The 14,970-nt window shown below is 26.8% G+C and overlaps 1 pseudogene; it reads right to left on the minus strand.

Annotated features, from left to right (window-relative positions):
* Window positions 1-5,463: 5,463 nt before the first annotated feature.
* LOC110652917 (probable terpene synthase 6) lies at window positions 5,464-7,799 on the minus strand (annotated as a pseudogene).
* Window positions 7,800-14,970: the final 7,171 nt, after the last annotated feature.

Consider the following 14,970-nt stretch of genomic DNA (forward strand, 5'->3'; position numbering starts at 1 on the left):
TGTTGTAATTGGTCACCCACCGTCACGCTCGCTTGAAGATTTCGTCGGCTTTATTCTTAATATATTCTATTAATTGCTTTTATATCTGTTTCAACATTTGAGCTAAAGGAAAAATTATACAATAAAAATTTTATTGTAATTGTTAATTTTGGTGAATCTTACATGGGTCCATCACTAAAAAAGCAATCAGTTTTGTAATTAATTATTGCAACTGACTGAAATCGATTGTTATTAGCAACCAAATTTGTAATTGATTTGTAAATCAGTTATTAAATATTTTTCTTCAAAAGTTTCTACCTAATTTTTTTCTTACTTTTTTGATCTGCAATCGATTTACGAATCGATTGTTAACAGTAATTGATATTTCCCCTAAAAAATTCTTGCTCAATTTTTTATTTTTTGATTTGCAATCAATTTGTGAATCTATTACTAATAGTAACCGATTTTTGTAACAGATTAAAATCAGTTGCTAAATAGCAACTTTTTTCCTCTAAAAAATTTCGCCTAATTTTTATTTATTTTTTTTATTTGCAACCGATTTTACAATCAATTTTTTCTTTCAAAAATTTTCGCTAATTTTTTATATTTTATTTTGAATTATAACTGATTTACAAATTGATTGCTAACACTAATTGAATTCTGCAACTGATTGAAATCGGTTACTATTAGTAATTGATTTTGCAACCAATTGCGAATCGATTACAAAATTTTTTCCTCAAAAATTCCTGCCTAATTTTAAAAAAAAAAAAATTAGTAACTGACAATCAGTTGTTAAAATCAGTTGCTAATTTGCCTATATAAATTATTACTCAGTTTCTTTCCTCACTACTATTTTTTTTTTCTCTCTCTTTCTTCTCTTCTTTCATTTTCTTCATCATCTTTTTCATTCTCATCTATTTTATTCATTAATCTTTTCTTTTCTAACATATTTTCTTCATCATTTTTCTTTTTCATCTATTTTCTTCTTCGTCTTTTTCTTTCTCACATATTTTATTCTTCATCATCTTTATTTCTCATTTATTTTTTTCTTCATCATTTTTTTTTTCTCATATGTTTTTTTCATTATCTTTTTCTTTATCATCTATTTCTTCATCATTTTTTTTCTTATCTATTTTTTTCATTATTTTTTCTCATTTTTTATTTATTTTTTTGGCATAAAATAAAAATTTTTGTACAAATATATTTTTGTTAGTAAATTATTTGTATTCTTAATTTTTATTAATTTTTTTATAATATATATATATTAATTTCTTTTAGTAATTTGTCTTATAAATATTTTTTTTATATTTAATTTTTTGTTAATATTTTTTATAATAGTTATTATTAGTAATTTTTTTATAATATTTCTATTTTGATTTTTAGTACTAATTTTCATTAATAATTTATTATTTTAGTAATTTTTCAAAAATTTATTTATTTGAATTTTTTTATTTCTTTTTTAATTTATTTTTTTATAATTTTTTTAAAATTATAATTTTATAGTTTTTAAAAAATTATAATTTTTTTATAATTTAAATTTAATGCTTTTTAATTAACATAAAAAATCCAAATCATATTTTAAATAATGTTAATAGATTACTTGCATTTCCTTTTTTTACAAGTTTAGCTCATTTTATATTTCAATTAATTAATGATCTATCATAAAATGAGACACAAATAATTGAAATATTAATACTTTTTAGGTAATAAAATTTTATGTTATTTTTACAAATAAGAAGATCCGATTCTTAATGATTGGTTCTTTTTATTAATGCATTACCTTAATTATTTTAATATATATAACTGAAATATTTTTTATCACTAGAATTATTTTTAAATTTTTAATTTCGCGAAAAAGTGTTTTTTGATTTATTGCTTATCCGATGAGTTTAATAATATTAAAATAAATATTTATGTTTAGATTCATATATTTATTAATATATACTTTAATTAATTTAATATAAATATCAATATAAATATTTGATCTAACAGTTATTAAACTCGTTTTCACATGAGCTCAAGCCTATAGTAATTAGATACATTTTTTGCCAAATGAGTTATGTGTCTTCATTTACTGAATTAAGTTGGACTAGACAATATGTCACGACCCAACCTATGGGTCAGACCGGCACTAGGACCTGAGCCAGTCTAAAGCCCCCAAGGCCCGTAGTAAGCCTAACTACTCCTTAACCCAATCCTAAGGCCCATATTGAGCCCAATTTCAAGAAATCAACTAGACAAAGTCCGGCCATAACATGGACCACCCAACGGAGAGTTTTTGACTCACTTTACTTGTAAGCACAATATATATCTATTTGGGGAGCTCAGCTCAGCCTCCACATACTCATCTTGTCATAAAATCAAATGGGAGCTTAGCTCTCTCATCCAATCTAATCTTAAATGCATTTAATAGATTTACAGATATCGCATTATATTACAGACCCAAATCAAATAAAACACTTCTAATACATGCGGAGTTCTAAAATTTAGTAAAGTTATACAAAACATAACATATATTACTAAATGACCTGCGAAGGAGAGAGGCAGACTAGAACTTAACAAGAAATCTCTTGTATTCTGGAAAAATAAAGTGAATAGGAATGAACATTCGACTCAGAAAGTAAAATACCGATTTTAAGTACAATTTCTATACCTATCTAAAGCTAATGATTCTAAAAAGTGGAATGCAACACCTTTATAGTTTTCATACAATTCACATCATAAACAACAAAAAGGTAATTTGGAGCACTTTGGAGCACTCACACACCCATATAATATTCAAACAGTACATATATGGGAGTTGGTCCCCTATACAGCTTTCTTAATCTAACCTCTACCAGCGAGTACATCTCAAGCCGGAGTTTCTCTTAATAGACCAAAGGCGGGGGTTAGCGAGATTATCTCGAGCCGTGCAGAAAATTCGACAGAGTTCCCTTTATATCTAGGATCTACCCAATCTGCAAAACGGCTCAAAAATATACTTCTATATCCACAAGTCACATAACCATATCTCAATCACATCACATGGCCCCTCCTAGGCCCATCCAAATAGTAAACAACCACAATTTTAAAAAATTATATTTTAGTCCCTACAACTAATCCTTTTTGTAAAAACTATCAAAATGAGCTCTAAAAATTCTAAAATTTTGCCCCGCAGTCCTTAGCAATATTACTAAGCTAATACAAAAGAAATTATAATTTTCTAACTACCCACAAATATTTTATGAAATTTTATTCTAAACACAGCACTATAAAATTTAAGAAACTCGGAGTTCGGGTTTACCTATGCCAATTCTGACGCTTGGAACATGTCCGGGGCATCTAAAAATGGTGGGGTAGTCTATAAATTTGACCCGATTGTGAAGTGATTCCGGCAGCTTATCTACTCGGCTTGAAATTGTAGATCCGAGCGACGGTCAAATTGCCACGAAATGAAAGTACCTATACGCAAAGTCTACAACACCAAGGGTTAGACTAAAATATTTATATTTACATATAAAATAATTGTTTGAAAATTAGAAGTGTTGCATAATATGACCCATATACTTATGGCTTAGATAAATTGAAACTATATTATATTATTAGTGGCAGTGGCGAATTGAAAGCATAAAACGAGGGGTCAATTGGTCTCCCTTTTTGAAAAAATATTCTTTCTACGTGTGTGTGTATTTATTGACTTTCATAAATTTAGTCATTGAACTCTTTTTTTTATTAAATTTAAAATTAATTGAGATAAAAAATATTTTGTGCATTTAAAAGTTTATTTACTTATAAAAATTTAATTGTAATTTATTTTAATAATTAACTTTATCAAGACAAAATAATATATTTGTATATGTGATAAATTAATAAATGACATTAGTTAATATTTTTAATAATATTTTATTATTCATTTTTTATATATTAAACCAAAAAAAATTTCTACATATGTCCTCATCAGTAGCATTCAATACCTTATATATTAAGGTTATACAACCGCTTCATTTAATTTCAAATCGAATGAATAAAAAATAGTTAAAAAAAAATTAAATAAATAATATTGAATTAACAAATCAAATCAAATCAATTTTGATTTATTTGTTGATTTGGACTTATTTTATTGAGTCTTTTTTTTATTTTTATTCTTTGAATATTCTATAAATTTCATAAATTGCACATAATATTGCATAATTCTATAAAATAAGCAAAAATGGATTATAAATTTAAAAAAAAAAAATAAAGTTCAATGGATTTTCGATCAGGTATAATTTGTTTTTTCGTTCTGCTTGTTTGGATTTTCGATTGGAGCATCAGTTCAAGCCTCTTGCTTCCCCTTGCTGCCTCAACCAACCATATATTCTACTGAAACTTTTGAAACATAGGGGATATGGTTCGATCTCAGGAGCTTGTTTTGCACTTACACCACTTAGACTTTGGGCTCCTGGTTCTCCATCCTTTGCTTTTGTTATATCTGCAGCTTCTTAGTTCAACGCTTCCAGTTTTTCCTTGTTAATCACTTTGCTCATGGGTCTGTTTTGTTACTGCTTGCTTGTTATGTTTGTTCTGCTGTGTTTTGGACATTATTATAAATTATTAAAAGAGGTGATACTTTTATTCTGATTCATTAGGTTGAAAACACTTGTGAAATATTAAAAGAAAAAAATGATTTTTTTGTTGTACTTAAGAACAATAAAGTGCCCTTTTACCCTTCTAACTTCTTTTTTAACAAGAGTTTACAGAATTTGAACAATAAAGTACTGAAGAACAATAACTTCTTTTTTAAACTTCTATTTCCATCAATAATTAACAACTTGAAATGTTTTTTTTATTATTTTATTTTATTTTTAAAAAAAGCAGGAACAGAAAAGCTGCATACTTGCCCAGCCCATTAAACGGAGAGGTACAAAATGATCATTTTGGCGTTAAATAATTTCTTTTATTTTTCTACTAATGCTGGAGACTTGGAATTAAAAAAAAAAAAAATCACATTTTAAGATTAATTTATTTAAAAAGAAATATATACTAAAAGGTGTGAAAAGAAATCTATTTTGTATATGAATCAAATATTTTTTTTAATTCATCATAATATAATTAGGTGATAATGATAGCAATAACTATTGAATGGTGATGATGATAGCAATTAAAATAGTGACCATGGCAATAATTTATTGTGTAATAGTGTTGTTGGCTGTAATTCACTCGTTATTAGAATCATATATATTTATGGACAAATTATTGAGTGTGACTGAAATACAAAATTAGTTCCTAAAAAAGATATGCACAACATTTTTTTATTTTATTATAGAAGGAATTCATTCACCACAAGCATATAAATTACAGTAAGAAAGAGACACATAATTATTTTCCGCCAAGAAATTTCATCTTCTTGGACTGAGACAAGGCGCAGATTTATTTTATTATTGTGCCTACTATTGCACTTTCTATATATAGCACCTATATAAGAAGGAAACAAAATCAAGAAGCAACATAGAAAGCACACATATCTCAGTCTTCAGGTATTGGTTCCACGAACATTAAGGTGACATGGTCCTTCAAGCTTGAGGCGATGGTGTATCCATCATCGTACTGGAAAACAACTTCCATCATACGAGCAAGGTTTACTATACTCGTGATAAGAGGCATTGGGACAGCAGTTGGCCTCATGGACTCCTCATTCATATCCTTCCATGCATTGTCACACATCTTTCGAAGCTCTTCCATCGCCTTCTCTTTTGAGACACCATATTCTTTCATGTAGCAATTTCCAGCTAAACAGTGTCCCTCCTTTTCTTCATCTTTGCGGGCCACCATGTCATTTAGTAAACGGCCAAAGAATTTGGAAGCTTCAACAAGTTTTGGGTTAGTTTCTAGCCATTTAAACTCCTTAACCCCTGCAAGTTTTTCCACTCCAAGGAAGACTACTGGCGGAAGTAGGGAAAAACAGGATGAGATTAATGCATTATGCATGTACTCATTGAATGGTCGCAAATGGCCATCATAAAACCACTGTGCCTCCACAAGATAAGATCTCACCACTTCTTTGTACTAATCCATGCATATATTTAACAAGAAAAAGAAAAAAGAAAAGAAAATCAGTTCGTATTCGTTGATTAATTAATTGTATATTGATAGCAAAAATCATGGCGCTAGATATAGTTCTTACTCTCTCCTTTGTATAATTGATACAATAGGATCTTCCTTCATTGCCTTCGCCATCCCCCAATTCCTCAAAAAAATCTAAGACCGCCTTGTAAAGAATCTTCAGATAATCTGCAGGTAGCTGATCAGAGTTGCCCCTGGGAATTGTGAAATGGAAATGAGAGACAATATGATTCAGAAGAGGAATTTGATACACATAATGAATAATACAAGAGGTTAATAATTAGGTGGCAAGGATGTGAAACCTCTCCAGTGCATCTGTAAAGCATTGTAGTTCTTGAAGTGTACCATACGAATCGTATGTATCATCTACCAATGCCAGTATCTGAATACACTTTGTTAAAAGTATGCGAGAAAGAGCGAAGTCAGGCTCAAATTGAACTCCAGCTGATTGAAAAAATCCCTCGGCAATTCTGTCTCTTACATAAGGAAGACCCTTTGCAAGATCCAATTCTTTCCACCACCTGATCAAACACACAATTAAATAACAATATCGAATGTAAATATCATATACACATAAAAAAATATCTCCCTCTGATCTCTCAAACAAAGTGTACCTGGAGACAACACCTAGCTCTTGCTTGTGCAGTAACTGCACTCGATTATAATCTAACTTGGCAAACTTAAGTAAAGTTTCATTGTGAGACTCCTCTTCTTCGTAGAAATAGATGAATTTCCTAGCCTCTACTCGTGGCAGGCCTCTGTGAAAAGGCATGCTTAAGGCATCATTTATGTGCTTTGCCAGATGTGGGCTTGATTGCATAGCCAGAGACTCCAAGAGTGGCCTTGCAAAAGCAATTGCTTCATCTAGAATATCTTCTCCACGCAAACTCACAAAGCTCGCTTCGTAAAGGCTAAGAATTCCTTTTACGTCATTGGATATGGCTTTATTGAACTTCCCATCGCTGTCCTTGAATTTCTTGAACACATCTGATTCACAAATCACAACACCACCCACTTCATGCAACCATCTTTATTAATTAATAGGTCACATTATTTCTTGCGTCTTTCCTTTTGACAATTGACCTTTATTAAGCAATAATATATATTTATGTATGGAGAGATTTTTCTTGCCTAAATGGACCTAAGTTGTAAGATGTAATATAAAACATATAAAATAAAATAAATTTTTATCATAAGTAGCCACTTACTGCAAGATATTTTGTATCATTGCTGTCTTAAAACTCGAAACAAAAGCTACACATTATAGAGATCATAGTCATCGTTAATATTATCGTGGACGACATTAAAAATGTGATTCAGTTGTTCTTCAATTTCATTTTCAAAATGATATGATATACCAAGACGACATAATAAATTGATAAACTCAATATTCTTGATCAAATCTTTCTTGGAAGACATTAGCATGTCCTTGACCTTTTCTTTTAGCACCTCCACCTTTTTAGTATATGAATCAATTTCCTGCATTAAGGTTGAGAAATATAGTTTTCGAGTCAATCAGCTGTAATTATAATTAATTATAATTTCGATTATCAAAAATTACAAGTTATCTATATTACATGTAATTAAACAGAAAAAGAAAAGTTTGAATGTTGGCTTACGGAGTTAAACAGAGGAAGTGAAGCAAAGTCACAGCCCCACACGGTAGCGGGGAAGTAAGCCAATGGACGAGAAATCTCTTGCTCCATGTTGCTTGCCAAATGCTCTACTTGCGCTGCCATTTCTTTGAGAATTTGAAGACAAGGCCTGCTTATGGTCGTTATAAGGATCAAAACATGGCCATTTATAGAAAAGCATTCTCATTGAACAGCCAATGATCTTTTATTTTCATTTTTTTAAAATGAAATTTAGACATTGACTTAGCAACGTAGTTAAATCCTGTCAATAATTATAGTTAAATCACATGTACCCATAACCATAGCAAATAATTGGGCGAATGATTTGTTAATCACGTTATGTATAGGTTCAACTATAGGTTAAAATGGGTAATTTGTTACTAAAAAAAATTTTAGATTTTGATTTTATTTAACAAAAAATCTCTCTAATCTATAGATTTTTATATTAAAGAATTCCTCTAAATTACAGTATAACATTTACAAATATAATTTTAACATTTTTCGATAAAAAATAAATCATAAATCTTTTCAAAAAGAAAATATTGTAACGGCATTAATATTTTTGTGATAAGTTTAGATTGTGGTTAAAACGAAAAATATTTTTTTGAGTGTGAGAAAAAATAGATAAAAAGATAATTTTATTACTTTTTTAATATTAAAATTTACTATAGTAAGTTGTAAAGATTTTTATAAAATTAAATTAAAATTTAAAAATTTTTAATAATGTATTAAAATTAAATGATGAAAGTGAAATACGGACAAAATTTAATGTCCAACTATAAAAATTATTTAAAATGGTGCAGAGTTTCAAGCGCTACGTTCGCTTGAGTAGAAAAAAAAATTTCAAAACAAGCAAGCAATTTCCTTATAGTAGGGTTATTATGGTCGTATTATTTTGAGTTGCACAAATTAATATTACTATTTTGTAGTTTAGATTCGATGGCCTTCCATTAAAAAGAAATCATCATATTCTTATCTTACTAATTAAATGATAATTTATTTATTTTTTTTACATAAAATAAGAATGATATTTCATTAATTGAGAATAAAGTCAAAAATAAAATATAAATTAATATATTATATTTTAACATAAATAACATTAAACACTTATATAAAACAAATAATATAAAGAATTTGAAAGATTCAATAATATTAGTAGAGCATATAAATTAGCCAACAGACAAACTGTATGCTCTAGTCTTCAGCTCATTAATTTTTTTTTAACTTTTTTAAATAACATTTAAATTTAAATATTTTATTTAAGGTATATTTTATTTAGTAGTTGTCTAGTGATTATAATTTTTTAAAATAATTTTTATTTATTTATCATATTATATAGATTACCGTTGTATTATATAACTATTCCTGGTAACCACCACCACCAGATGAGGACACCTGCAGATGACCGCCACCACCTGTGAAGGAACATAATGATTTTAATTTGGCGACTTGCATCCCCTAATAATAATAATATAAATGCACTGCCTCGTCTTCCACTCGCATGTGGCACTGGCCATCGATTATAAATATTTTATAATAGATAAAAATAATACAAAATAGTAAATTATAAAAATTATTTATTGATTTATGGAGAATTATAATAAAATTTCTATAATAAATATAAGTAATATAAAATCATAGTTTTAATTATTATATAACTTCATAATATAAATTATACTATTTAAAAAATAAAAATCAGTAACATCAAAGTTTTATGTCAAATTCTTTTATAAATTTAATAAATTTAAAGAAAAAATATATAAATCCAAAATAGCTAATTATATGACATAATAGCATAAAATAAAAAAAATAATTATTAAAATTAAAAATATATGAAAATTAGAGTTTAGTAAAATAATAAAATAAATATATCATATAAAAATAAATACATATTTAAGTTGATCAATTCAAAATTTGTATGAGAATTGAGATAAATAATTTTATTTACTTGTACTTGTGCAAATAAAATAATTTCTAATTAGAATGAAATAAATGACAAAAAGCAAAATGAGACGAAGCTAATATATATATATATATATATATATATATATATATATATATATATATATATATATTTCTAGGAAATCATTAGAAGAAAAAAAAATCTCATCTAATTTTAAATTATGTAATAGAAAATTATTAAATTAATTTTTATTTAATTTTCATAAAATAACAACTACAAATAAAAAATTTTAAATAATTAAATTTTAATTAAACTTTTATACTTATTTAATCACAACCAAATAATGTTAATGTTTCAATTTAAATAATAAAGTATAAATTATTAGAGATTAATATAAAATTTGAGCGATCAATTAATAAAAAATAAAAATATATGGCACCTATTTAATATATTTTTTTTCAAAATATTTATAAAAGTTAAAACATATTTGTAAAAATTAATTAATAAAAAATAATTTTATTATATATTAAAATAATTATAAAAATATTTGAGAGGTTAAAATCATCTATAATCTCGTTATCTCTTAAAAATTTTAAAATATAATAATTCTTTATACAATGACTGTATTATAATTATTAATTATGATAAAGATTTATTATAAGAATAAATATTATGTGAATTTCATTATAGTTGGTCATTAAAATATATTTATTATAAAAAATTATCTTTTGTCTCCGCCCCGATGGCATAGTCAACGTTCAACGCAGTCACAACTCGTGCCCACTCTGCAAAAAATAGATAACTAGTCTATTCGTATGTATGACTGAAAAATATATCCACATATAATAAGCGGAATCTTGGAACTTATTACAATTAATTTTATTGCCATCAACTATCATTTAATTATCAATTAAATATCCATCACAAAGCTACTATTTATTTTAATTATTACCATTTAACTGTTTATTTTATGGTCATATATTACTAAGAAATAATCTTTTTTAAGGGATAATATAAAAAACTTTAGTCATCAATAATATAATAATGAGAGAATTATTGATGTGATTAAATATCAAAATTTTATTTAATTTTATTATTATTTAAACTATTAAATAAAAAGATTTATTAAATAATTAATAAAAAAAACTAAATTTAAAAATTGATTTAAAATTATCACAATCACACAATCGAAATCTAATAATGATAAGCACAAAATGATTTTAATTTCATTTGGGCCAATCTAATTTAATCTATTTGATTGATATAATTCACTTTTAAATATCTAATGTAAGAAAAAATAATTTAATTTATTTAATATTTTCTCTTGAGTTGTATTAAATATATTAATTAAAATTTATTACCTGGTTCTGAATAAAAATAGTAATTTTAAATTAATTCGTTAGATCCTATGATCATTTAATATAAATTTTCACAAGTCAAGTCTTTTGCTCCCTCCCCAACTATTATTCTTAGGTTGTTTATTGCTCTTTCGTATTCACTAAACTTCTCTTCCTAGGCAATCAATGAACAAAATTATTTAAATAATAAATATTCAAATGCGTTAAACTCCACAATAAATTAGTGCATTGATATTGAAAAATTAAATAAAATAAATTAAATTAAAATCTCAAGTTCATATCAAAGACACCCTAGATAAGAATTAGCTCATATATAATAGTAGAGAAATCAAAATCCAAATTAATCTATCTCCACAGCAGCGTTGTGGGGTGTCGGCTAAAGATCCTTTAACAGATGTAAAATTTGTCTTAAATAGTGCGAGGGTTCAACTGAGGAGAGAAAGCACGCGCCTGGCTTGGCTGTGATTACTTCGGCCTGGTCCCTTGTTATTTTCATTTTTTCCACGTTTGGTGCAAGAACGTCCAGGCACACGAGACAAGAGCGAGCTTTGCATCGACCGGCTTTTCCCTCCTTCTTGTTTTCTTCCTTAATATTAATAATAATGTTTGCAAAAAGATCGACTTTGACTAAGAAAATTATGGCCTGCAATTAAAGAACATGGATGATGATCCATTTAAAGACAAAGTCATGGCCTTAAAGTTAAAATAAAAAAATAAGTAGAAAAATAATTAAATATATTAAATTTATTCAAATTAATAAAAATAATTAATAATAGAAAAACATTATAAAATTTATAAAATTGCTTGTAATATTAATAAAATATTTTACAAAATCTTATTAATATTTAATGTAATTTTTACCTTTCAGTACTATTTAATTATAACATTAAAATTAGGCCGAATATAAAATTTTATTCTGAATTTTCTTAAAAAATTTAACGACATCCTTAACTTTATAAACGTTTCATAACACACCTCAACTCTTATAAACTGAAATAAAAATATATATCATTTGAATCTCCAAAACTGAGTGCGCGAACTCCAATCATACTAACAGGAATAAAGGGTGCTAACATGAAGAAGTTATTGGAAAAAAATAATAAAATCATTGGGGTAATAAAATTATCCTAAACACTATAAGTTTTTCTAAAATCCCTAAATTCCCAAATACAAACCCATGACCTGATTTAATTTCTAAGTTATTAAATGTATGGTTTGATTTCTAATTTATTTAAATTTATAACTATTTTGAAAAGATTTGATTTTGAATAATATAATTTAAAAATATTTGAATTTAATTTGAAAATTAAATAAATAAATTTTCAAATTAATATTTTAATTTAAAATTCATAATCTTCTATTTGAATTCGGCTGAAAATTTTTATAGAATAATTTATATTAACTCATAATTCAAAATAAAAAAACATTAATTCTTAGGAAAACCCATATATGAAAAAAATAATCCGTAGGAAAGAAAAATAAGATTTGAATTTAAAATATTTTGAATTCGTCCTATTCAACTTGTTTGCCTCCTTTAATTCTAATAAAAAAAGAATGCTAGCCCAACACTAATTAAGGGTGTGCATGATTTTCTGAGTTCTGAATCGAATTAAATTTATTTAATGATTTGATTTGATTTTAATTTTTCATTAAGAATCAAATTAAAATCATATCAAAGTCAAATTGAAATCCAATTATACATCTGTTTTCTATTTTCAATATAATTATATATTTATTGTTTATATATAAGGACTATATACAACTTAATATTATATTTTTTTTCTTTATCTTTTCTTATAAACTTTAGTTATAAATATATTAAATTACCTTATAATTTTTAATTATAAATGTATAATTATATTATATATGCGCTTAATTCATAATTATATTTTATAGTTAAAGATTGCATACTATTAAATAAATAAAAGTTACATTATATGATGTACCATATTATATAATATGATTAGAAATAACTAAAAAATATATTATATGATATATTATGTATTAACAATTTATTTTAAAAATTTAAATACTAATTCAAGTATGACTTTTTATGGAAACAATTGTATAAAATTTTTTAAAAAAATTAAGAATCAAATTGAAATTATATCAAACTGGATTAGAATTGAAAAACCTAAAACAAAATCGAATCGGAATTAAAAAAATAAAGAATTAAACTAGAATTATATTACAATTTCAATTTGATTATAATTTTTAAATAGACTCCGGATTGGAACTGGAACCCAACACCCTAGCACCAATATATAAAAATTATTCGTTACTTTAAGGTTATCTCTCATTGTTTAACTATAAAAGAAATACTGCGTATAAATTACATTCGTCATCAATAATCAACTTTTTAAATATTAAATTGAATTATCGTAACTGATTAATAAACTACTTCTCTTAATTTATAGTCACTTGTTAGTGTTTATTAATTGGTTTACAATTTCAAATTAGAAATTCCATCATGATGGAGACAATTGGGGTATACATATGCATCAAAAAATAATTTAATAAAATATGACAAGATTCTGGTCTTCATCCATATTTAAAGGGGAAGAGAATAATGGGATTTTAAAATCGAGTTTATTTATTATAAAATTAATTATTTTTATTGTAAAAGAAATCTCCTATGATGTAATTTATCAATTATTAGTTATGTTATTTTGACTAAAATACATATAAAAAATATGAAATTGCCTTAGTCTGATTTATACTTTTGTTTTTGTTCTCACTTTCAGACTTGTTCCCATTGCCCCATGTGTTTGCTGTGAAATCAATCAACTAGCTAACAGATTGAATCTTATGAACATATCAGATAATAGGTATATTAATCAAGAAAATGCACTTTCTAATTTTTAAAATTAAATGTGAACTGATTACACTAAATGCAATTTGCTGTGAAATATATTGTTGAATTTAAAATAGATGTAGATTGAAATTAAAGAACTTGTATATGATGGAGTAGTGATAGAGTATATCTCGTGTAGATAATCATATATTCATCTTCATGTATTTATCCTCGTGTATTTATCCTCGTAACAAACTCCAATTGTGTAACAACTAGATGAGGTTGGCTATAGGTCTGCCACCTCCACAGTCCGTGTATATATATTATTATTATTTAACAACAGTAAATGACAAGGTTCATCTATCCTTCACATGGTATCAGAGCCATCTGACCATTGCAGACTCTTCTTCTTCTCAAGCTTTGGTTTCTAGCACTAATAGTGTTATCTTCTCTCTTTCTACACCACCGAATGTTGCTAAGTTCATCTCTGTGAAATTAAATTCCTCAAACTATGTCCTTTGGAAAGCACAGTTGGTACCATTACTGCATGGGTACAATTTGTCTCGTTATATTTCTGACACTGCCACTCCGCCATCCCAATTTCTTGAAGATAATAAGCCTAATCCTGAGTATGATCTCTGGTTTCGGCAAGACCAGATGGTCCTGAGTTGGTTGTTCTCCTCTGTTTCTGATACTATTCTACCACAGATTGTTGGCGATGATCAGTAAAGGCAAATTTCAGACGAAACTTGCATCCATATATTCCACTGGTTCTAGAACTCAAATTCTTCAACTTTGGAAACAACTTAAGCATTTATCTCGGGGCACTAATTCGATTAATAGTTACATGCGGTGAGCCAGGACACTCGCCGATCAGCTCGCAGCTCTTCAAGCACCTGTGTCTGATGAAACTCTAGTTAATGACATTCTTGAAGGGTTAGGCAGTGAGTATCGTCCCTTTATTCGGGCCATCGAGGCTCGGAATGTTCCAATTGAATATGATGATCTTTATGCTTTATTGTTGACTGAAGAAACTCAACTAAAAATGGAGGCGCTAGCTGTATCCTCTTCAATTCCACCATCGGCACATGTGGCCACAAAGACACCACATCAACATGGTGGCAGGTCTCAAGTTCGTGGTCATAGCAATAAGCCACCTTATGGTACCAACTCTTCCTCTACTGCACAAGTGTCACCTAATATTATTTGTCACAATTGTCG

This window comes from Hevea brasiliensis, unplaced genomic scaffold (assembly GCF_030052815.1).
Source record: "Hevea brasiliensis isolate MT/VB/25A 57/8 unplaced genomic scaffold, ASM3005281v1 Scaf320, whole genome shotgun sequence".
NCBI lineage: Eukaryota > Viridiplantae > Streptophyta > Magnoliopsida > Malpighiales > Euphorbiaceae > Hevea > Hevea brasiliensis.